The following is a 26,591-nucleotide window of genomic DNA, read 5'->3' on the forward strand; positions in this document are numbered from 1 at the left end:
TTTAAAGTGATATAATTATTTAAATATTAATTTTGGTTATTAAAATAATAATAATAATTTTCAATTAACATGTTTTAATGAATAATATTTAGAAGTAATTAAAATTATAATTTCTAATTAGATTAATTAAAAAATAAAGTATATTTTTTAATGTTTAAATGAAAACAAGATTTGTAAATTTGTGGAATCACAGAGTATTTCTAGAATGATTCCTATTTTCTGTAGAATTATCTTTGAATAAATAATTTATTGAATATATACAAAAACATTTTTAGTATAGATAAGATTTTTCAAGATAATCATTACGTCTTTAAAGATCTTTACAAACTTATTATTCAAGGTGATTTTGAAAAATGTATTTGGTTAATTGATCTGTAATTAATTTAATTGTAATTAACATGTGATGTTATTTTAATTGGCGTAAGTAGTAAAATGAATTTGATTCAACTAAATATAATAATATAAAAAAGTTATATTTTGGAGTAATGAGTAATTTTAATAGAAAGATAGATAGAATTAAGACGAGGACACCGAGCGGGCACCATTCATTGGTGTGTTCGTCAAGCGCACGCGGATCCGGCGATCGCGGCGGCCGCGCGCGGAATGTGCCTCTCTCTCTGTCGATTCATTCATTCCGCGCGTCTCGCTCGCTCGCTTCCTTCGCATTCAGGAGAACGAAACGAGCGAACGAACGGACGAACGGACGAACGGACGAACGAAACCGTCCACGTCCCGTCCTACGTAGTCATGTGAAATCGGGACGCACTCACGCTCTCGCTCCACATATTATCTCGTAATGCCACCATCATCTCGTACATCGCAAAAATAATGAAACAGTTGCAAAATGGGACTCACTTGGAAGTATGCACTGACGCCGGGACACCAACGTCGGGACACCAGAACCAGAACCAGACCTGGGTCCGCGACACTGCACAGCCACTCAACATTATTATTCCACCGTCAACTGCGCCACTTTCCCCGCGGGGCACTTAATCCAAATTAACGAAACGGGCCGTGGACGATGGTTTACCATTTAAAACGTTTCAAAACGGCCGCACGTACCCAACGAAAACCGAAACTGACGGCCGAATAACTGGACGGCGGTGACTTGACTCTGTGGATAGTGTGGGCGAATGCGATCCGATGCGATGCGATGCGATGCGACGCGATGCGATGCGAACCAGGTCCGCGACACGGACGTTCGGCCGAGATGCGTGTTCGTCGACGTTCGGACGGTGACTGAGGATGGGCGGGCGGCGCGGCGCGGCGCGGCCGACCGACGGTGGCGCTCGCCTGGCGGCGGCCGCGCGAACCGACGCGCGCGCGGCTTTTTATGAATGGACGGACCGACGGCGCGGCCATCATGAATGAACGGCACGGCGAGCGGGGCCGAACGCGAGGGGGGAACGCGCTCGGTTCGTTCGCGGTGCGACGTTGCCGACGTGCCACCGTTCTACCCGCTTAAGGGGAAAATTCTTTGATATATTTTTAATACTGCACTGAATTAATATAACAACAAAATTCAAAAAGTAATGTATCAAGACAATACAAACAATCATTTTTTTAGTCCTATTATTTATATAAAAAAAAACAAAAATTTTATTGAATCGTCACACGAAGAATGATGATGACGATTTTTTTATTTCTTTTTTGTGACAATAAAATAATAAAAAATAATATATAATAATAAAATAAAATAATAATATTTGTTTATACTTTTCGCTTTTTTTATTTTTTATTATTTTTTTTTAATAAATTTGTATATGTATATATGTTTTTGTAAAAATAAAATAGTAAAAAATAATAAAAAGTCAAAGTTAGTCCTAAATATTTGTTTATACTTTTCGTTTTTTATTAAAATAAAATTAAAACAAAAAAATTAATCAAAATATGAAAAAAATGATAGCAATGAATTCTTTATATTTAATTTGTTTATGACAAGCCAATTTGGTTCTTATATCTTGAAAATATATTCCAGTTTTCAAATAAAAAATTTTGATGACTATTTTTTTATTTTTAATAAATTTATATATGACGAGTTCCATTCGTTCTCAATTCATTTCGAAAATACACGTTGTGTTCTTGTAAAAATAAAATAGTAAAAAACAATATATAATAATAAGAAGTCGAAGTTAATCCTAAATATTACTATAACTTTTCGTTTTTTACTAAAATAAAATAAAAAACAAAAAAAATTAATCAAAATTTTATGAAAAAATAATGATAATAAATTATATTAAATAAATAGTTTATGAAGAGTTGATTTAGTTCTTAAATATTGAAAATATATTCCAGTTTTCTTAAAAAAAAATAAAACACAACATAAATAAACAATAAAAATAAAGAGTAAAAATTATAAAAAAACATGCGTATATCGTAAAAAATAAGTAAGAGTAAAAAATAAAAAAAAAATTCTTCGTTTTTAATTTAAATGAATGGTTATTTAACATATAATTTCTAATTTAATAAATTTGATTAGGAATGTTAATTGATTTAGAAATTGCCAAATATATTTTTAAATTTAACAATATATTTTAAAAATTATAAAATATTTCTAGACTAATTTTAATAAATAAATTAATATATTATCTAAAACTGCACTTAAAAAATAATAATAAAAAAATAAAATTCTAATTTAAAAATATGACATATTTTTTTAAATTATTATGATTGACTGATTACTAAAATCAAAATGTTTTGTATTTACCCAATTTTCTATGAAAATTAGAACAAAACATAAACATAGATATAAATAGGAAAAAAACATAAAACAAAATAGATAAATCTGATTGACTAAACCTTTCATTATCATAAATATTTTATTTTTATTTTATCTCTAACCGTTTTTAAACGAATAAAAATAAAGATTTTAATCGTCTTTAGGGCAAAAAATGTTACTTAACGAGTTTTTTATCATTTATACATTACTTAGTAGCTTTTTGATAACTAGAATAAATTAATAATCAAAACATTATGTTAATGTGATTGGCTTCAATTTTCTTAAAATTATAACAAATCATAAAGATATATAGAAAAAACTTAAACCAAATCGATTTTTGGGACAAATCACATTTGTATTAGTCTAATCTCCAACCGTTGTCAAGCAATAAATGGTGATGGTGATGATTGAAATGAATTAACTTTTGGTTGTGTTCTTGTTCTATTATAAAAGTAATTAACTTTTTCTTAGTTACTTGAGAAATTATGATAATGTGCTAATCAATCATAATCAATTAGATTCAATGTCAAGAACTTTTGGAGTCACAATTAGACCAAATTGTTTAATTGTTTATTAAATACAATTTGAAACTTACAAAATACATTAAAAATTTAACGATTAAATGACTAAAATCAAGACTTTAATCGCCAATAATAAACAATATTATACAATTATTTTCCATAATTCATAATCAAAACAATTTTATAATAAATAACCACAACGAATTGTTGAAATAATAAACAAATAGAAAAATCATTAGACAACGAACACGAATAAAACTGTAAACAATAGTGCGACGTTGGCATGAATGAAAACGTTGCGATGACGCATTTCTCAATGAATATTCAAACACACACACACACACACATGAACACATATCATGGCGAAAATAAATCTAATTCGATTCAAACTAACCTTGAATTGTGCCACTTATTATTGCTATTTTTATTATTTTCAGACAATTGTGTTTTTATTTATTTATTGTTTTTTAATGGGAGAGAAACGATAACTTTGTCAATCAGATTGTGGTTTTGCTTTTACAGGATCAGCCAGTTTCGTAAACAAAATTAAATTCTAAGATGCCCGTCATTGTTTTTTTTTTATTTCTAATTAATACTTTTACGTCAGCACCACAACATAAATAATCTGCAAATTGTGAAACAGGAACGTCGACATAAAAATTGTGAATTACCAGCGATAAAATTTAATCCCACCAAATAATGGCATTAAATACATAATCCCCCACAATAATAAACCCTCAGAAAATTCCAAGGAAACCCGTTTCCCGAAAAACGGGCCCGTTGAATGCACCGGAAATCGTAAACTCGATCACAATGGAATTATGGTACTGGCTTTTGACGATCCGAACAGAAAAAAAAAAGGTACGATTTTCGTAGTCGGGCCTCCCGTTCGATTATTTCGTGCCCAAGGTGATGTTTACTACCGGATGCGTTGTTTTAATTGCTCATAATTGCCCCATTGTTATCGACGGTTGGATTAACAGTCGGAGATCTTCATCGCGAATTTCAATCGGAATCTCTGCGAACAATTAAACCGTTCGAATGCAAATCGATTTTGCCGGCAACGGTTCGTCGAAAGTCGTGACAATAAATCACGAGGAAAAAATATAAAAAGGCGATTTGTGAGCATCCCCCGAGTGCAGCATCTGGTGGGTCGTTTCCCGTTTCCTAATTTCTGGGCCGGTTTCCGGTCGCAATCGAATCCGTCGTATCCGGTTTCCTGTCTGGCACCACGATTTTCGGTTAGGCTCGAGTACCTGGCCGGTACGGCTTAAGGTTTGTTAAAAGTGCGGTCGGTCCAGGTAGGAAATAGGAAGCAGATGGGATGGATGGACGGATGGTTCGATGCCTCTTTTTTACAATTTCGGTTAAATTATCGCTGCCAGTCGGACGAGCAGGTGGAATATCATCCACACAACATCAAATTGAGGAAGCTGATTTTTTTACTAGAAACGTGATAAAACCGATTGGGTACGTTTAAAAAGTGAGGGCATGTGTTGCGACGATGAAATTTTCGTGTCACACCTGAACAGTCGATTTCGAGGACCATTGCGAGAGATTCGAAACGAAACACCAACGCAAAAATACTTGCTACACCCAGACACACGCGTCCCACTAAAATCCTAACCATCCATCTCTCTCTCCCCCGTCTCGCTCTTTCATTATTTCTTTCTTGGTTCTCATTTTTAACGTTCCTCCATATGTTCTGCGTTTTTCTTCATCAAAGATCTCGCGTACCGATTGTACGTGCGTCCTTTTTTTTTCCTCCTCGCAGTGACGTGCGCGATTAAAAATGTGCGATCGTCCGTTTTTGGGACAGGAAACGGCTGAAATGGAAGTCGAGAACGTGACCATTCAAAACGGGATTAACAAGGCGAACACACGACCACAAAAAAAATAAAAAATCATCGCGCAAATCGCAATACGTTTCCTGTCTCATTACACTGGTTTGTACAATGTGTCAAATTTCAGGCATAATGCACGAAAACCAAATTTTCTACAACAGATTTTCTAAAGAATTCAAAAATTGTATTTTAAAGTTAAGAATTCTTTTTGAAAGTGTTAATTTTCTTCTAATTAGATTACATGAAGGTATGTTGTTTTTTTGGAATATAGCAAATGATAGATTGACATTTTGAACTTACAGAGGACATCATAACTTAAACATTCCTTAAAATACTCTCCAGAAAATCATATTCATTTAAATTAGAGTACGTATTTCTTGATTAAAACGAAATTTTTTGTTGAAATTCACTTTAGAATAGTTTTTAAGAAAAATATTATAAATCAAACTACTTGATATCTATGATTGATAATTTAGTGATTATAACTAATTAATTATAAAAAAGATCTCTTTTCCATACTTTCTATCAACCATTACGAATCACAGAAAACAGGCCAAACTATCAGTATTGGCTTTACTTAACTGTCTTTTACTAACAAATTTTTACGCTATTGAGCTTTTAAACTTAACATACCTATAGACAATATAAATTATACAGTTTTAAATGAGATTGTATCTATTGATTCGTTTGCTTTGCGCAGAAAACATGTTTAAATTGATTAACAATGCATGGTGAGCTCTGAATTGTTAGATCTACTCAAATTCCATGTACCGGCTAAAATAAATTGTTTTACGTTGTTATTCATTCAATTAATTATGGTTAACATTAACATCCAATTAATAGGATTTGTAGTATTGCCAATGTTTATAATTTAGATATGTTCAGTAATTCATTAAATAATTTTAAGGAAAAACTAAAATGTATTGTATTTTGTATTTATTGTTAAAAGTGTTATGTAAATGGAAATTCCGTAAATAAGGTATTATTATTATTAAATGATGAGTAATACTGTCTTTCTTAATTTTTCTTTATTTAATGCTGTAACTAAACGTAAATCAAATAAATCTTAATTTATCTACGGTGTCTACTTTTTGGTACATAAAGTCATATTTGTTGATAAAAAAGAAATGCTTTATGGAATTTTGCTTTGGCTTAATTTTTAAATTATAAAGAAAAGACCAATTTAAATATGATAATTCAATGATTATGAATAATTTAATATAAAAAAATATCTTTAAGTCCTATTTTCCATATTTTTTAACTTTCAAGCATTACAATTCACTTAAATAAATTAGTATTTTCTTTACTTAATTGTATAGAGAATTATTTTACGAACATTTTGATTCCAGAGATATTGATCTAGTTCTATCTACACGACAAGTACAGTCATTTGATCAAACTGATATATAAAATTGACTTTTTTACATTTTCCATATTTTATGCTGTAACTAAACCTCAAAATAAATAATCAAATAAATCTTAATTTGCCTACGGTTACATTTTATAAGGAATTTAAAATTGTTAATATTGTTTTTTAATATTAGGCCCTGCTTTTTGAAATAGTTTCCAAAAAGTCATATTTTTTGAAATTAAAACACATATTTGTTAGTAAAAAAGAAAGACTTTATAGAAATTTGCTTTTATTTAGTTCTCAAATTGTGGAGGAAAGACAGATAAACATTTTAAACCTTTGCACAACTTGATAACTAAGCAATTCAGTGATTATGATCAATTTAATTTAAAAAAGATATATTTAATTCCATGTTTTCTAACTTTTAAACATTACGAATCACAGAAAATGGACTATACGAGTCTTTTCTTTGCTTAACTGTATAGAAAGATCTTTTACAAACATTTTGAATCCAAAGACATGCATCTACTTCCACGTATAGAATAAATACACTCGTTTTACCAAAATGATGAGTAATATTATTTTTCTTGCATTTTTTTCTTATTTTATGCTGTAAATAAAATTAGATCAACTAAAATTTGATTTTTCTACAGTTATAATTGTCATAGAAGTTAAAAAGTTCAAAGCTTTTTTAAATTAGGCCCTACTTATTGAAATATTCCCCAAAAAGTCATATTTATTCAAATTAAAGTACATATTTGTTGGTAAAAACGAAATATGGAATGGAAACTTGCTTTTGTTTAGTTTTCAAATTATAGCGGAAACACAGATAAACATTTTAAACCATTACACAACTTGATAATTATGGTAGTTCAGTGATTATGATTAATTTAATGTAAAAAAATATATTTAACTCTTCTCTTCCATGTTTTCTAACTTTCTAGCCTTACGAATCACAGAAAACAGACTAAGAGAGTCTTTTCTTTGCTTAACTCTATAGAGACGTTTTTTAAGAACACTGAATCCCAAGACATGCTTTTAGTTCCACGTATAGGATAAATACAATCGTTTTACCAAAATGGTGAGTAATATTATCTTTCCTACGGTTTTTCTTACTTTATGCTGTAAATAAAACTAGATCAGTTAAACCTGATTTTTCTACCGTTATAATTTTCATAGAAATTAAAATGTTCAAAGTTTTTTTTTTAAATTAAGGCACTACTTTTTGAAATATTCCCTAAAAAGTCATATTTATTCAAATTAAAGTACATATTTGTTGGTAAAAAAGAAATACTTTATGGAAATTTGCTTTTATTTAGTTTTCACATTATGAAGGAAAGACAGAAGAACATTTTAAACTTTATACGACCTCACATCTATGCTAGTTCAATGGTTATGAATAATTTGATGCAAAAAGATATCATTACAATTCACTTAAAATGGACTAAACTAGTCTTTTCATTACTTAACTATATAGAGAAGTCTCTTAGGGACATTTTGAATCCAAAGACATGTATCTAGTTTCACCTATATTCCTCAAAAAATCATATTTATTCAAAATTTAATACACATTTTCTGGAAAAAACGAAGGAAGAAGAAAGGCAGAGGAACATTTTAAATCTTTATACAACTTGGTAACTAGTAGTTCAGTGATTATGAATAATTTAATATAAATTAACATATGTTTTTCTCTTCCACATTATTTAGTTTCCATGCATTAAGAATACAACTAATTAATCTACTAACATATTCACTATGTTAGAAAAATTGTACCGTAGAAAAAACTCTGTTTAGTGACATGTGCTTTTTCGGATAAAGCAGTGTGCAAACGGTGAATGAAAATTTCGAAAAAATTTACCTGAACCGTCGAAGCTTAGATGAAAAACACTTTCGAGACGTTCATTGAAACGTTCATTCATGCAGGCCGGTCGAGTAAAACCTGAAGTTTCGCAGTCGCGTCACGACAACTTTTCACCGATCGATATTTCATTGAGGAATTCCGTGGAAAACGCCAACGTCGAAAAAATTTCACCGCACGCAAACCGAAACGACACGAAACATAATCGAATAAAACACATTTAAATGTACCAAAAACAATCTAAGACGCGATTAAATAACAAGCAATAATAATATCTTATCGCGTTCATTCATTTTTGTGCGGGGAGCACATTTTCAGACGGTCTTAATAAATATTTTTAAAGACGGCAATTTCGGTATCGTCGTACATATGTACATATACATATATATTTTATATAATGCTTGTTTAATTCAAGGTCACTACGAGTGTTAATTCAAAAATTTTAAACAGATAGTCAGTCACTCGGTCGATTATCGGTCGTTACAAATATGTAGGTCTGTTGAAAACATGCGATTATCTTCTATCTTGCTTCTCGGTTTTGCAATTTGATAACTGATTTACTCGTTTTTCGCTCCTCTTTAACATCCACAAACTTTCGCACCTGTTTCTGACGCCACGTCCATTAAATTAACCATCATTTATATCTGATTAAAATAGTACAAAGACAATGACTATTCGAATTGTTGTCGCACAACGTTGGTCTACTTTAGTCGAGACCGATTAAAGCGATTCGAAGGCGAACTGAAAAATAAAAGTAAGGTCGACGAAGTATTGAAAAAGTAAATAAAGAAAATATTTATACACGTACATAAAGAACACCACACCTTTTTTTCAATCACATTAAGAAAATTAACTATTGTGTCAACTTTTCTAAATGCACTTATTAAAAAATCATAAAAAACAACACAACAATATAACATAAAATAGAAAACATTGTGAATATTAGATGTTTAAATGTGTATTTGTTGGTAAAAGAGGTCTGATTATCGTTTGGACTGTTATGTCGAAACTTCCGTTCTGTTGCAACCGAAAATATGTGTTCTTGTTTCGATTCAGATCGCACACTGAACGACCGAATGAACAATTGATCCGTTGTAAAAATTTCATTCATCAAAACTCAACTTTGATCTCATTTATTATGTCTGTTTAAAAATAATAATGTGCTATTATGGTTGTAATGTTATAAAAACACTCTAAATTATTCACAAATTAATGTTAATTTTTTTTTAAACAATATACAATAGAATACTGAATAAATAAACAATTGATTCACTGTAAAAATTTCTTTATCTTTTTTATTACGGCCATAAAATAATATTACAATAAACTAATTTAACTTATCATAAATTCAATATTTAAACACAAATTAAAACTAATTTTAATAAAATAATAAACAATTGATCCATTATTAAAATTTCATTCATCAAAATTCGATCGTTAAAAAAATAATATAAAATGTTATAAGTAATTTATTTTATATAAAATCAATATTTTAAAAAATACTCTAAACTGTTCATAAATTGACATTAATTTTGGTTTAAATGTGAGACAATAAAGTTTCAAACAAAAGACTAAACTGTCTATTCATTGATAATATTTAATTCATTAAGATTCAACTTTTATCTAATTTATTATATCCATAAAAAATATTATACAATAAACTAATTAAGTTTATTTTAATTTTAAAGTGTCATAAATTTTGTTAGAAATGAACAATTAGACACTGAACAAAAGAGTAAACAAATTGAAATTTTAATAAGATTTAACTTTGTTCTGCTTGTTTATGTACATTATAACTATAACACATTGATTTAATTTAATTTATTTTAAATTAATATTAATTTAGGTTTGCTTAGTAATGTAAGGCAACAAAAATTTAAACAATTCAAGTGAACCAAAAAGAATCATTCGTCGAGATACAACATTGATCTGCTTCTTTTGATCATTATAAAAATAATACAATAAATTAGATTCATTTATTATACAATAAACAAATATTCCAAAGATATTTTGATCATCAAATTAACATTAATTTTGGTTGAAGAGTAAGCAATAAAACACTGAAAAAAAGAATAAATAATTCATACATTATATGTATGATATTACTGATCTAAGAAGTAAACAATTAAACCACAGCTAAAATTTTATTCAAGAAGATTGATCTGCTTTTTATGGACATTATAAAAATAAAATAAATTAAATAAATTAAATTAATGTATTATAAGTCATTAAATAAATATTCTTAATATATTCTAACCCATTAACAAATTAAAATTAATTTCGGTTAAAGTGTGAGACAATAAAACACTTAACAGAAGAATAAATAATTGATCCATTATAAAAGTTTTATTCTTCAAAGTTCTATTCCAAACTTATTTAGTACATCTATAAAAATGTTATACAATAAACTTATTTGGTTTATTATAAAATGAATTATTGTAAAATATTCTAGATTATCCTTAAATTCACATTAATAAAATTTTGAACTAAAGAGTAAACAATTCAGCCATAGCTAAAATTTTATACATTAAGATTTAACATTGATCTGCTTTTTATGTTCATTGTAAAAATAATACAATAAATTAATTTAATCTATTATAAATTATTAAATAAATATTCTCAATATTTTTCATAAATTCAATATTTTAAAAATATTCTAAACTATTCACAAATCGACATTGTTTCTGGTAAAAATGTGAGGCAATAAAAGTCTAAACAAAAAAGTAGATTCAACATTGATGTGCTTAGTACAATAAATTAGTTTAATTTATTACAAATAATTAAATAAATATCCTTAATATATTCTATAGTTCCATTCACAAATTGACATTAATTTCTGTTAAAGTGTGAGGCAGTTATTCACCTGAACCAAAAAAAAATAAAATTTAATTTGTCAAGATTCAACGTTGATCTGTTTCTTTTGATCATTATACAATAAATTAGATTAATTTATTATATACTATATAATTAAATACTCCAATATATTCTAACCCATTTACAAATTAATATTAATTTTGGTTGAAGTGTGAGGCAATAAAACACAGAAACTAATTTAATTTATTACAAATTCAATTTTTATAAAACATTCGAAACTATTCAACAATTAATATTAATTACTATTGAACCATGAGGCAATAAAGCTCTCAACGAACGACTGAACATGAACTGATTCGTTTTAAAAACTTCAACTTTGATCTTTTCAATTACATCCACTAAAAAACTAATTTAATATATTCAAAATTAATTATTTTGGAAATATTTTAAACTGTTTACAAATTACCATTAATTTCGTATCAACCATGAAGCAATAAAGCGAATTATGTAAATAAAAATTATAAAGGAAGGAAGTTGCATTAATTTATTAGAATTTCAAACGTTTCCAGATCAAATATTTGAAAGCAAACACGATCACGTCGCCATTGAGCAACATCATCAAATTAATTATACCCTAATTATTTATTTAACCGACAATTTGAAAACCGGTTAAAAAAAAAAACAAAAAAAAAAAAATTATATATATAAAAGTGTGCATATTCATATATTTTTTTTAGTCCCGGACTCGAATTTCACACCGTTTTAAGGTTCAACGCACCCGAGGAGCCACGCACGAAATCGAACGCGTGCGTTTACGCGGAAAATAATCGACAGACAACAAAATTCAAACGGACATTGGTCGGTTTGTTCTCGGACATCGTCACTTTTCTAATGCGACACGCATTTCCCGGAAACGCGAGCGACTCGCGATACTGTTGTCATTTTCGCCGGCCGGATATCCGAAACGGTTTGCTCCAATTTACACTATTTTTTTCTTATCTATCAACACGAAATATGCCGTTCGGATTACGCTAGTTTACAGATTTTGACAAATTTCGCAAGTGCACCTAAAACAGGCTCTTTAAACTCACGTTTGATCTGTTAAAACAATATCTCTTGTGGATATTTCACGAATCGTACAAAGGGATGCTTTTTCACTTGATTTTACGGAGAGCTAATTTAGAAGCATTATGACATGCATCTAGTAACATTCATACGAGCAATAATTTTATTATAGTCATATAATTATAAATCAAATGAAACTTTTCCCATTTGGCCCTCATTTTTGAAATATCCTCCAAAAGGTCGTATATATTCAAATTAAATTAAAATGAAGTCACATATTGGGACTAGAGACTAGGGTAGTACAGTTATCATAAATAAATTAACGTAAAAACATCACATATCACAGAAAGCTGATCAAAAATTCTTGTTTTGAAAGTTATCCTTCATTTTTGAAATACTCAAATTTGAGTATGTTTGTTGGTAAAAACAAAATTAATTAGGTGAAGTTGCTTTGATTTAGTTTATAAATTGTGTAGGAACATTTTAAGCATTTATACGACATGTTTTTTATGTCTCAAGCATTACAAATCACAGAAAACTAAATTATATTACACTGTACTTTTCTATAGTCAATGGCTTTTTAAAATGAAGTGTTACTTTTTAGAATATTCTACAGAAAGTCTTATTTATTCAAACTGAAGTACATATTTGTTGGGTTGGTAAAAACGAAATTCTTTATGGAAAGTTGCTTTTGGTTCCTTTCTAAATTGTAGTGGAAAGACAGAAGAACATTTGAAACCTTTATATGGCTTAATAACTATGTTAGTTTAGTAATTATAAATAATTTGATCAAAAATGATATTTTTAAATCTTCTTTTCCATGTTTTCTAAGACTCAAGCATTACAAATCACAGAAAACGGACCAAGCGAGTCTTTTTTTCCTTAACTGTATAGAGAGGTCTTTTACGAACACTTTGAATCCAAAGACATGCATCTAGTTCCACGTATAGGATAAATACACTCGTTTTACCAAAATGGAGACTATTATTATGTCCCTACATTTTTACTTATTTTATGCTGTAAATAAAATTAGGCCAACTAAAACCTGATTTTTCTACGGTTAAAATTCTCATATAAATTAATATGTTCAATGATTTTTTAAATTAAGGCCTCACTTTTTGAAATATTCCCCAAAAAGTCATATTTGTTCAAATTAAACTACATATTTGTTGGTAAAAACGAAATACTTTATGGAAATTTGCTTCTGTTTAGTTTTCTAATTGTGGAGGAAAGACAGAAGGACATTTTAAACCCTTAGACAACTTGATAACTATGATAGTTCAGTGATTATGATTAATTTAATGTAAAAAAAGATATATTTAACTCTTCTCTTCCATGTTTTCTAACTTTCCAGCATTATGAATCATAGAAAACGGACTAAGCGAGTCTTTTCTTTACTTAACTGTATAGAGAGGTCCTTTACGAACATTTTGAATTCAAAGACTTGCATCTAGTTTCACGTATTGGATAAATACACTCGTTTTACCAAAATGGTGAGTAATATTATCTTTCCTACATTTTTTCTTATTTTATGCTGTAAATAAAATTAGATCAACAAAAGCCTGATTTTTCTACAGTTATAATTTTCATGGAAATTAAAATATTCAATGGTTTTTTAAATTAAGGCTCCATTTTTTAAAATATTCCCCAAAAAGTCATATTTATTCAAATTAAAGTACATACTTGTTGGTAAAAACGAAATACTTTATGGAAATTTGCTTTTGTTTAGTTTTCTAATTGTGGAGGAAAGACAGAAGAACATTTTAAACCCTCAGACAATTTGATAACTATGATAGTTCAGTGATTATGATTAATTTAATGTAAAAAAGATATATTTAACTCTTCTCTTCCATGTTTTCTAACTTTCCAGCATTATGAATCATAGAAAACGGACTAAGCGAGTCTTTTCTTTGCTTAACCAAAATGGTGAGTAATATTATCTTTCCTACATTTTTTATTATTTTATGCTGTAAATAAAATTAGATCAACTAAACTGATTTTTCTGCAGTTATAATTTTCATAGAAATTAAAATGTTCAATGTTTCTTTTTAATTAAGGTCCTACTTTTTGAAACATTACCCAAAATGTCATATTTATTCAAATTAAAGTACACATTTGTTGGTATAAACAAAATTTTTTATGGAAATTTGTTTTGGTTTATTTTCATGAAGTGATCAATTGAAAAGTTAATTTCGGCGTGATAACTTTTTCCGCATAAACCAGCGTTATTAATTGCGGAGCATGAATGAAATTAATTGATCGGATCAATTGAGCGTTTTAATTAATTCGCGAGAGCGCGCGTGTTAATTTATTATTATTATTTTTTTTTTATTGCTATTATTCGGTCGCTCGAATATCGATTTCGCTCGAACCCCAGTTTCCCAAGGTCGCCATTAGCGGGATTAAAACGCTCCCGTGTTCAATTACTTTCGGTCCGTTCGTGACACGACAAACCACACTGGGACAAAAAAATTGGAACTGTTAAAGCCACTCCATTCTCAAAATAAACACATCGGAGCCACTCATATTGAAAATGTGGTGGGGTGATTTTACCTTGACGGTTTTGAAAAGCGGTTTCCTGCTGGAAAACTGTCATTAAAGCACGAGACCGGATAATTAACAACTATCAATCAAAATTATTGTTGTTTTCAATTCATTGGTTCATGTTTGTGACTTGTCAATTACCCATAAATATTTATTACTATTATTTTACAAATTCTTTATTAATATCATTTGCATATATTTAATTTATGCACAAATGAATCATAAAATTATTAGGGAAATATTATATACTATTTTTTAATATAAATGTTTTGAATAAATTTATTCACGGTTGTAACTTCCATTTTTCATGAATATAAATAAAACTTATAAATTACCATTGTGCATTTTTATTGTTCAATTAAAAATTTTAATAAAAAGTCACCTTTAAATATATTCTATTTACATTTAACTTATACACATTACAAAAAAATATATTGTCCAAATCTTAATAAATATTGTATTTAATAAACTTATTTGAGTATCCTTTTTTTTAATAATATAATCTGTTCATATTTAATTTATACTGGATAGATCATAAAAATACAAAAATTTTTTAATGTAATGCAACTTTTATCAATATAAAGAAAAAAATATAGTTGAATATTTTTATACAGAAATATTGTAGTATTCACCAAAATACCTTAGAAAAATAATAAATATGTATGGTTGAATAATTTTGAATATATATATATATATATATATATATATATATATATATATATTCATTTTGTATATTATTTATACATTTTTTAATGAAATGCAATTTTTATTAATATATTCTGATCATATTAAATTTATTCATTAATGGATCACCAAAATACCTTAAAAAAATAATAAAAATAGGATTTTAAGTACTATTTTTTATGAACATAAATCTTATAAATTATTATTGTACATATTTAATCATTTTGTATATTTAATAATATTTTTTTTAATGAAATGCAATTTTTATTAATATATTCTGATCATATTAAAATTATTCATTAATGGATCATCAAAATACCTTAAAAAATATTAAAAATGTATGATTGAATATTTTTGGTCACATATTCAGTTTTTAAACAAATTGATTTAGGGTTAGAGGTGCCATTTTTTTTTTGAACAAAAATTTTATAAATTATTAGTGTATATTTGATCATTTTGAATACTGAATTATACATTTTTTTATAAAATACAATTTTTATAATGTATTCTGATCATATTTAATTTTTTCATTTATAGATCACCAAAATACCATAGAAAAAAATATATGGTTGATTTTTTTTGGACACTGAAAAACTGAATTTTAGACAAACTGATTTAAGGGCTTAAGTACCATTTTTATGAACATAACTCTTTTTATATATATATATATATATATATATATATATATATATATATATATATATTTTAATGAAATTCAATTGAATCATGAATATTAATATATTCTGATATAAAAAATATAAGGTTGAATATTTTTGGACATAAATACAGTTTTTAAATAAATTGATTCAGGGTTTTAAGTGTCATAAATCTGGATCACCAAAATATTATAGAAAACAATTAAAAATAAATGATTAAATTTTTATAACATAAATATTCTTATATCATTAATGTTTATTTAATTACTTTATATATTTAATTATACATTTTTGAATCTTTTATTATATATTATCAAAATAATAAGAAAAAAATGAAAAAATTGTGATTAAATATATTTTGTCATCATTATTGTTTTGGATAAATTTATCGTGATTGTAAGGGTTATATATTTTTAATCATTTTAAATATTTTATTACATATTTAAAATATTTTATATATCTAAATTATTAAAAAAATATATACAGTTGACATTGTTTTCAATAAATATATTCAAGGTTGTGTCAAATGGGTATGAATAAATATTATAATAATAAATTGTCATATACTATCATTTTATATTTTTAATTATATATATTTATTATAATATATTGTAACTTTTATAAACATATTCTGTTTATATTTAATTTTTATTTTAATTATTTAATTTATGCACGTACAAGTAACCTAATTCAAAAATTGTATACACACATAAATCTTATAAATTATTATTGTGTGTATTTAATTATGTCACATATTTAATTATTTTTTAACTGTAATTCAACTTTTTCATAATTTATGCATATGTGAATCATGAAATTCCCAAAAAAAATTAATAACTATCATACCAGAACGTTTTTGAATTAAGTAGGAAAATAAATAAAATTATTTTTTGCTCAGTTATGACCCAGAGAATAAACAAAACAGAAATTCCACCGAGGAAACGTGGGACAAGGTCAAAAAACAAGTGTGCACACACAATAACCGTACACGTAAATATCGGTGTGAATTGACGAAATTACCAACAACTACCGTAACATCTAATCCGATGCGTAATTGCCGATCGGTAATTGCCAATTCATCGATCCCCGTTCGCATAATAACCAACGTTTTTTCATCGGCAACAATTACGTGCCCGACCTTGGCCAACAATTTTATTCGTCGAGAGCCTTTCCACGATAAATCACCCGGTATATTGTGCGAGGCAAGGCAGAAAAATCGGGAAAACGCCCGAACGTAGATGCGAAGATGCAGCCGACGACCGGAGGAGGATGGCGAAGACGTGTTGGTCAGTGACTCGAACAATTGGACGTGTGCGCACGGTTCTGGGACGCCGCCGCCGCTCCCCCCGTCCCCCACGGCCCCCACGTCCCCCTACCATTTTTTCCATGGGGCTCCTCTTTGTCCCCGCCGTGTGATTCTTCGACCTTCCCGAGGACGCTCGTGTCTGCATGTGTTTGTAGATGTGTGCGTGTGTGTGTGCGAACGGAGGTGGAGAGAAGAAACGGAGAGAAGGAACTTCGGTCACGTCGCCACCGTTTCATTATATAAAAATTGCACATGAAATTTCCCCCAATAAAAGTCTAATTTTCCAATTAGAAATGAGCGTTCTCTAATGACAAACGATTAATGGTAATGGGCGATAATTTTCAGGTAACCCATATACATTAATTCCGTCTAAAACAGGAAACGGCCCATTAACCCAGGTAACCGGAAGTCGACGATTAGACTTATTATATTTGCACTAGATTTTCGAACGGCTCGACTCGACTACCGATCACACCATTTTTTTTTTTTTAATCTCAATCAAAACTCGGACTGTGAATTCGTAGATTTGCGACCTTCGAATCCGATGACTGTTGCGTTGCGTTCTAGAAAAACAATTCTGTTCTATTTTCCCCTCTAGGAAACTTAATCGTTTGAAGTTTTGAATTAGTATCCTTGTATATTTCAAAACTAAACTCTTAGAAGTGTTATCTATTTAAATAATAATAACATTTCCAGTTTATTGAAAAAAAAAACAATAAAAAACTTTTGGAATATATTACTATGTTAATTAATTTATGCACCTGTGGATAATAAAATTCCCAGAGAAAAAACTAAAAAAACCTTAGGAATGTTATTGAAATATTATTTTAAATAAATTTATTAAATAAATTTGTGTTTTGTTTGTATTTAATTTATGGACATACTTATTATTTAAAAAATATTGATATTTGTACTGTTCTATTTTCTACCAATATAAAATCAAATTATCATAGTATTATTTCAAATGTTTAAGCTTTTTCTAAAAATTCTAAAGGAAAAATGTTTTAGGAATAAATTTTGATTTAAATAAGTTTATTGATGTCTATTTATATAAATATTCTATATATTTAGTTATTTCAAATATTTAACAATTTTTTAAATATAATGTAACAAACTTTTACTGTTACTGTGTTTTATTTACATGGATCCTAAAATTTCTGAAAGAAACTTAAAAAAAAAAAACTACAATTTAATGTTTTAGAAATAAATATAAAATTTATCAATAATCGTTTTATTTATTTAATTGTTTCATACATTTAAAATTTGTGTATCCAAGTTTTACTGCTGGTATATTGCATTCACATGGTTCCTAAATTTCCTAAAGAAAATTAAAAGCAAACGACAGTTTAATGTTTTAGGAATGAATATAAAATCCATCAATAATCATTTTATTTATTTAATTGTTTCATACATTTAAAATTTGAATATCCACGTTTTACTGCTGGTTTGTTTCATTTATATGGTTCCTAAAATTCCTAAAGAAAAATTAAAAAAAGCTACAGTTTAATGTTTTAGGAATAAATATAAAATCCATCGATAATCATTTTATTTATTTAATTGTTTCATAGATTTAAAATTTGAGTATCCACATTTTATTGCTGATATGTTTCATTTATATGGTTCCTAAAATCCCTAAAGAAAAATTAAAAAAAAATACAATTTAATATTTTAAGAATAAATTTTGATTCAAATAAATTTATTTATTTTCTATAAATATAAAATATATAAAATGTAACTGTATATATTTAATTATTTCATATATTTAACAGTTTTTTAAATGTAATATAACAAACTTTTGCTGTTACTATATTCTATTTATATAGATCCTAAAAAACTAGTTTGATATTTTAGAGATAAATATAAATAAATCAATAATCATCTTATTTATTTAAATGTTTCTAGATTTATAATTGTTTAAATGTATCCCATTTTTACTGATAGTATGTTTTATTTATATGAATCTTAAAATTTCTAAAGGAAAATTTTAAAAAAAGATACAGTGTTAATGTTTTAGGAATAAATTTTGATTGAAATAAGTTTATTATCTATAAATATAAAGTCTGTAATATAAATCAATGTATATATTTAATTATTTCATATATTTAACAAATTTTTAAATGTAATGTAACGAACTTTGGCTATTATTATATTTTATTTATATGGATCCTAAAATTTCAATATTAAAAAAATACAGTTTATTATTTTAGGAATAAATATAAAATCTATCAATAATCATTTTATTTATTTGTTTCCACATTTAAAATTGTTTAAATGCATTCAAGTTGTAATGTTTTATTAAAAAAATTTTTTTACAGCTGCTGTTTCATTTCTTTGGATCCTAAAATTTCTAAAGAAAAATTAAAAAGAACAACAACAGTTTAATGTTTTAAAAATAAATTTAAATTCAAGTAAATTTATTAATTTTCTATAAAAATCTATTTATTTATTTCAAATATTTAACAGTTTTTTAAATGTAATAAAAAGTTTAATGCTTTAGAAATAATTTTCAATAAATTTATTGATGTTTGTAGAGTTTCAGTTTATTAATTCATACAATTAACAATTTTGTAATACACCTTTTAGTACTGGTATTGTTTTCTTCTGTGTAAATATAAAATATGTAAATAATCATTTTATATATTTAATTATTTCATATATTTAACAATGTTTCAAATGTATCCAACTAATATTTCTCATATAAAGGAATAAATTTAGTTTTAAATAAATTTATTGATTTACACAGTTTATTACTTTCTATAAATATAAAATCTATAAATATTCATTTTATTTCATACATTTAATTTTTTTTAAATGTAATCCAACTTTTACTGCTGGTATGTTTTATTTAAATGGATCCTAAAATTTTTATTTATTTATTTATTTTACTGTTTATTTTCTAAAATATGTAAATAATCATTCTATATATTTTATTATGCCATATATTTAACAATGTTTTAAATGTATCAAATTGATACTCCTAAATTAAAAAATTATAGTTTGATGTTTCAGGAGTAAATTTTGATTGAAATAATTTTATTGTTATTTTTTATATAAATATGTAAATTATCAATTATTTCATATATTTCACAATATTTAGGAAAATTTACGAAAAGTCAACAGTTTAATGTCAAATGTTATTCATTTATATTTCTATAAAATGAAAACGATATAAATGAATGGTTTAGAAATAAATATTGTTTTGATTAATTTTTTTATGGCTGTAATTTATCAATTTTATATAAATATAAATCTTATAATTATATTACATATATATTAACTTTTCTAAATGTAATTCGACGTTTATTAATACAATTTGTTTATATTTAATTTATAACATATGTATTAATATAATATAATTTTTATTACTACTTCACATGTGAATGATAAAATTCTCAAATAAAATATATTTAATCCAACTTCTATTAATTGTGTCAATTGCAGCGCTCATATCTTAATTTATTTTTTATTGTATAGATCATGGAAATAAATGTTATTTTTAATACACTCCAACTTTTATTACTACGTCCTGTTTATATGAAATTTATGCACATATGGGTCATAAAATTCCCAAATAACAATTAAAAACACTAGTTTAATGTGTTAAGTAAATTTATTCATGACTATAATAACTTATTAATTTTCTGTAAATAACCACTATTTAACTATTAACACAAATTTTTGAAATAATAAATTGTAATTGAATATTTGTGAAAATAAATTCCTTTGACTAAATGTATGTTTGTAACTTTTCTGTTGTCTATAAATGTGAAACGTAACAATTCTGTTTAATTTTCCCTTCCACCTGAAGTTCAGAATTAATAAGTTCGACGAAATTGTACCTTTCAAATCTCAAACTTTATAAAAGTTGCCCATTCAAATAATAATAACGTTTCCTGTCCATTGAAAAAACGACACGAAACTCGAGTTGTGTGTGTGAAAAGACGCCCGTTTATGCGACGAGGAGGATTTTACAAGACACCCACGCACACGAGAATTATACAATTATCGCTGGCTAAAAATAACTCTTTTCTCTCGCGTATTAATTTCGTGAATCGGAACCAAGAAGGTGGGTAAAAATGGCGTAATCAGCCTTGATGGAATTGGAAGGAACGCACGATCCGAAATATCGATGGCGGTTCGCGTATTGGGTTTCCGAAAGCCATTTAAACTCACGGAAATATTGTGTTTCTCGGTGCGGTGTCCGGTTACGGGCGGTCCACCCGTTCCCGCACGTCGCGACACATTCGACGATGCGGTTCCTCTAATCCGACGGAAAATTCGACGGTTACGTGAAAAAGTGGTTCGCACGAAAGCGGTTCTCGAACGGCTGTGCGTTCCACTCACCCACAATGTTGCACGGGTTGATCGAGTAGGTGCGATATCAAGGATGCTGTTCGTATCTTTTTCTTGCTTGGCCTTTTCTTTTTTTTTCTGGCTTGGAAATAATGCACGTACGAAAAATTGCGGCAGGTGCTTTGGCGTAACGAAGAGGAACGTTTTCGGTCGCCTCCAAATTTGGAAACGGAGCGAATTGAACGAGTGACGTTTGCTTAATCGTAATTTTTATTGAACAATTTCGTTACGTATTCAAATTTGGGTTCCTTACCTTTTTCACATTCCTGAAGTTGACCGAAAATGATCGATTTTTTTCGTCTTCGCAAAATAACGTCCAGGTTCAATGATTTGATGGGCTTTCTGCAACAAACAACAACGTCTTAATTCAATTTGAAGATTATATCGTTTCGAAAAATGCAATCTGTAAACTGAGTTGCATAGTTTCGGCCTTAAAATTATTGCAAATGAAAAATCTAGTGTAAGTGTTCCATTGAAAGTGCACTTGTTTGGAAATGGAAATAAAAATATTGAATAATATTTGATGGATTATGTTATTGGAGAACACCTGAGAATCGTTATGGAAGATGGATCGAAAATAAAACTATTTGTGAGTAATTCAGCGTAAACAACAGTCTATAATCTCCTTGGAACGAACAGGAAAAAAAAAAACGACGATAAAAGCATTAATATTCAGAGTTCAGATGTATTATATTATACTGGTCATACACTGCCCAACTGTGTGACACAATTTCTTCCTTTTTTATTACGTGACAATGACTTTTTTATATTTTTTACCAAAATTCAATCATTTGAAAAATATAAATAATAATAATAATTAGTATTTCATTATAATCGTTGAGATCAGTATTCTGTTTAACAACCACTCAAGAAAAAAAAAATAACAACATAATAATTAAAGCAAAAATAAAGATAAACTTTTCAAACGCTTTACAAATCTTAACAACTATCCAAGAATAGAAAAGAAAAGTAACAACTTAATAATTTGTAGAAAATAAAAGCACAACATTCTTCGAATTTCATCGCAGCTTTTGAATATCTTTCTCTTTATTGCTTTTACAAATCTTAATAACTCTCCAAGAATAGAAATGAAGAGTAACAACTTAATACAATGAAGATCTTTCTCTTCATTGATATTACAAATATTAACAACTATCCAAGAACAGAAAAGAAGAATATCTACTTAATAATTTGTAGAAAAAAAGCATAATATTCTTCGAATTTCAACTTTTGAAGATATTTCTTTTCATTGACTTTACAAATCTTAACAACTATCCAAGAATAGAGAAGAAAAGTAACAACTTAATAATTTGTAGAAAAAAGCACAACATTCTTCAAATTTCAATGCAGCTTTTGAAGATCTTTCCCTTCATCGATTTTACAAATCTTAACAACTATCCAAGAACAGAAAAGAAGAGTAACAACTTAATAATTTGTATAAAAAAGCATAAAATTCTTCGAATTTCAACGCAGCATTCAGAGAACTTTCCCTTCATTGACTTTAAAAATCTTAACAACTATCCAAGACTAGAGAAGAAAACTAACAACTTAATAATTTGTAGAAAAAAGCACAACATTCTTCAAATTTCAATGCAGCTTTTGAAGATCTTTCTCTTCATTGATTTTACAAGTCTTAACAACTATCCAAGAACAGAAAAGAAGAGTAACAACTAATAATTTGTAGAAAAAAGCATAAAATTCTTCGAATTTCAACGCAGCTTTCGGAGAACTTTCTCTTCATTTACTTTACAAATCTATCCAAGAATAGAAAAGGAGAGTAACAACTTAATAATTAAAAAAAAAGCATAAAATTCTTCAAATTTCAACTTTTGAAGATATTTCTCTTCATTGACTTTACAAATCTTAACAAATATCCAAAAATAGAGAAGAAAAGTAACAACTTAATAATTTGTAGAAAAAAGCACAACATTCTCCAAATATCATTGCAGCTTTTGAAGATCTTTCTCTTCATTGATTTTACAAATCTTAACAACTATCCAAGAACAGAAAAGAAGAGTAACAACTTAATACTTTGTAGAAAAAAGAATAAAATTTTTCGAATTTTAACGTAGCTTTCGGAGAATTTTCTCTTCATTGACTTCTTAACAACTATCTAAGAATAGAAAAGAAAAGTAACAACTTAATAATTTGTAGAAAATAAAAGCATAAAATTCTCCGAATTTCATCGCAGCTTTTGAAGATCTTTCTCTTTATTGCTTTTACAAATCTTAATAACTCTCCAAGAATAGAAATGAAGAGTAACAACTTAATACAATGAAGATCTTTCTCTTCATTGATATTACAAATATTAAAAACTATCCAAGAACAAAAAAGAAGAGTATCAACTTAATAATTTGTAGAAAAAAAAGCATAACATTCTCCGAATTTCAACTTTTGAAGATATTTCTTTTCATTGACTTTACAAATCTTAACAACTATCCAAGAATAGAGAAGAAAAGTAACAACTTAATAATTTGTAGAAAAAAGCACAACATTCTTCAAATTTCAATGCAGCTTTTGAAGATCTTTCCCTTCATCGATTTTACAAACCTTAACAACTATCCAAGAACAGAAAAGAAGAGTAACAACTTAATAATTTGTATAAAAAAGCATAAAATTCTTCGAATTTCAACGCAGCATTCAGAGAACTTTCCCTTTATTGACTTTAAAAATCTTAACAACTATCCAAGACTAGAGAAGAAAACTAACAACTTAATAATTTGTAGAAAAAAGCACAACATTCTTCAAATTTCAATGCAGCTTTTGAATATCTTTCTCTTCATTGATTTTACAAGTCTTAACAACTATCCAAGAACAGAAAAGAAGAGTAACAACTAATAATTTGTAGAAAAAAGCATAAAATTCTTCGAATTTCAACGCAGCTTTCGGAGAACTTTCTCTTCATTTACTTTACAAATCTATCCAAGAATAGAAAAGGAGAGTAACAACTTAATAATTAAAAAAAAAGCATAAAATTCTTCAAATTTCAACTTTTGAAGATATTTCTCTTCATTGACTTTACAAATCTTAACAAATATCCAAAAATAGAGAAGAAAAGTAACAACTTAATAATTTGTAGAAAAAAGCACAACATTCTCCAAATATCATTGCAGCTTTTGAAGATCTTTCTCTTCATTGATTTTACAAATCTTAACAACTATCCAAGAACAGAAAAGAAGAGTAACAACTTAATACTTTGTAGAAAAAAGAATAAAATTTTTCGAATTTTAACGTAGCTTTCGGAGAATTTTCTCTTCATTGACTTCTTAACAACTATCTAAGAATAGAAAAGAAAAGTAACAACTTAATAATTTGTAGAAAATAAAAGCATAAAATTCTCCGAATTTCATCGCAGCTTTTGAATATCTTTCTCTTTATTGCTTTTACAAATCTTAATAACTCTCCAAGAATAGAAATGAAGAGTAACAACTTAATACAATGAAGATCTTTCTCTTCATTGATATTACAAATATTAACAACTATCCAAGAACAGAAAAGAAGAATATCTACTTAATAATTTGTAGAAAAAAAGCATAACATTCTTCGAATTTCAACTTTTGAAGATATTTCTTTTCATTGACTTTACAAATCTTAAAATCTATCCAAGAATAGAGAAAAAAAAGTAACAACTTAATAATTTGTAGAAAAAAGCACAACATTCTCCAAATATCATTGCAGCTTTTGAAGATCTTTCTCTTCATTGATTTTACAAATATTAACAACTATCCAAGAACAGAAAAGAAGAGTAAGAACTTAATAATTTGTATAAAAAAGGATAAAATTCTTCGAATTTCAACGCAGCTTTCGGAGAATTTTCTCTTCATTGACTTTACAAATCTATCCAAGAATAGAAAAGGAGAGTAACAACTTAATAATTAAAAAAAAAGCATAAAATTCTTCAAATTTCAACTTTTGAAGATATTTCTCTTCATTGACTTTACAAATCTTAACAAATATCCAAAAATAGAGAAGAAAAGTAACAACTTAATAATTTGTAGAAAAAAGCACAACATTCTCCAAATATCATTGCAGCTTTTGAAGATCTTTCTCTCCATTGATTTTACAAATCTTAACAACTATCCAAGAACAGAAAAGAAGAGTAACAACTTAATACTTTGTAGAAAAAAGAATAAAATTTTTCGAATTTTAACGTAGCTTTCGGAGAATTTTCTCTTCATTGACTTCTTAACAACTATCTAAGAATAGAAAAGAAAAGTAACAACTTAATAATTTGTAGAAAATAAAAGCATAAAATTCTCCGAATTTCATCGCAGCTTTTGAAGATCTTTCTCTTTATTGCTTTTACAAATCTTAATAACTCTCCAAGAATAGAAATGAAGAGTAACAACTTAATACAATGAAGATCTTTCTCTTCATTGATATTACAAATATTAAAAACTATCCAAGAACAAAAAAGAAGAGTATCAACTTAATAATTTGTAGAAAAAAAAGCATAACATTCTCCGAATTTCAACTTTTGAAGATATTTCTTTTCATTGACTTTACAAATCTTAACAACTATCCAAGAATAGAGAAGAAAAGTAACAACTTAATAATTTGTAGAAAAAAGCACAACATTCTTCAAATTTCAATGCAGCTTTTGAAGATCTTTCCCTTCATCGATTTTACAAATCTTAACAACTATCCAAGAACAGAAAAGAAGAGTAACAACTTAATAATTTGTATAAAAAAGCATAAAATTCTTCGAATTTCAACGCAGCATTCAGAGAACTTTCCCTTCATTGACTTTAAAAATCTTAACAATTATCCAAGAATAGAAAAGGAGAGTAACAACTTAATAATTTGTAGGAAAAAAAAGCATAAAATTCATTGAATTTCAACCTTTGAAGATAACAACTTAATAATTTGTAGAAAA

The 26,591-nt window shown here is 27.3% G+C and overlaps 1 protein-coding gene across 3 annotated transcripts in view; it reads right to left on the reverse strand.

The window, feature by feature from the left end:
* Nucleotides 1–26,591, reverse strand: part of LOC109604394 (protein sprouty homolog 2) — a 56,459-nt gene that overhangs the window by 13,433 nt on the left and 16,435 nt on the right. For 2 of the 3 annotated variants that reach the window (XM_020020915.2, XM_049970102.1), the window contains exon 3: nt 21,969–22,057. The gene's annotated coding sequence lies outside the window, so the exon portion shown is untranslated. Of the gene's footprint in view, nt 1–855; nt 1,216–21,968; nt 22,058–26,591 lie in introns of those variants that run through there. The other variant, XM_020020916.2, reaches the window with a different exon arrangement.

The sequence above is a fragment of the Aethina tumida genome, chromosome 7 (genome assembly GCF_024364675.1).
Source record: "Aethina tumida isolate Nest 87 chromosome 7, icAetTumi1.1, whole genome shotgun sequence".
NCBI classification, from domain to species: domain Eukaryota; kingdom Metazoa; phylum Arthropoda; class Insecta; order Coleoptera; family Nitidulidae; genus Aethina; species Aethina tumida.